The sequence below is a fragment of the Balaenoptera ricei genome, chromosome 16, assembly GCF_028023285.1.
Source record: "Balaenoptera ricei isolate mBalRic1 chromosome 16, mBalRic1.hap2, whole genome shotgun sequence".
NCBI lineage: Eukaryota > Metazoa > Chordata > Mammalia > Artiodactyla > Balaenopteridae > Balaenoptera > Balaenoptera ricei.
In genome coordinates this window covers 45,310,804-45,311,847 of record NC_082654.1, presented here as the reverse complement: position 1 = coordinate 45,311,847, position 1,044 = coordinate 45,310,804, and positions in this window count along the sequence as shown.

The window sequence follows — 1,044 nt, the reverse complement described above, 5'->3', positions numbered from 1 at the left end:
TTGGATATTAAGTGTACATATATTATTACAAGACTCTAACAGAGAATGTTTATATAGCAGCAATGGAAAACACATTTAGATAGTGTTTATTATTTGCAGGATTTTTTTGATGCATTGGGAACGTACAAGGTTTCAGATAAAGCAAGTTAAAAGCATCAATGTGGACAAAATAAAGATGGGCAGTGACAGGTGAGGGCATGGAGCAACTAGAATTCTTGAACACTTTTAGTAGAAGTGTAAGTTGGTACAACCACTTTGAAAAAATAATTGGCAGCATCTACTAAAGTTGAGCACACATACTTCCTATGACCACAAGATCCCGACCATGGTGCATACTCAACTGAATGAGCATGAAAAGAAATCTGTAGTAATAGTCACGGCAGCATTATTTGTAATGGCCACAGAATGGAAACAATCTGAAAGTTAATCTTAGTAAAATGGATAAATAAACAGTATTTCAGTCAAACAATGGAATAAATACTATATAGCATTGAAACAAACAAAAAACAATTGCTACACACTATAATATGGATGAATCTCACAGACTTAATATGAGCAGAAGAAGCTAGATACAAAATAGTATATACTGTTGTGTGATGCTATTTACATACACTTTAAAATATACAAAACAGTGTTTACTACTACTAAATTAGTATAGTGGTTACCTTTTGGGAAAAGAGGCATAATTAGTAGGAGGGGCATAGGAGGATTTTTGGGATAATAGTTATGATTTTTTATTGATTACTTGGTGGGTTCACTTTGTGAAAATTTTATTAAACTGAACTCATGGCTTATGCATGATTCCATATGTATATTCTATTGATATTCAATAAAAAGTGTGTTCAAAAATTATAACATTTAATGGAAAAATATATTAGCTTAATAATCTAAGAATATCAAGTTAAAACATCATTTACATAATGTATATTATTTGAAAGGTGTATACACACTTCTAAACAATTGATATGCTACACTATTCTTATTTTGAATGAAACTGGAAAAATTATAATGGGAAAAAGTTATCATAAACAAACAGGAAAAACT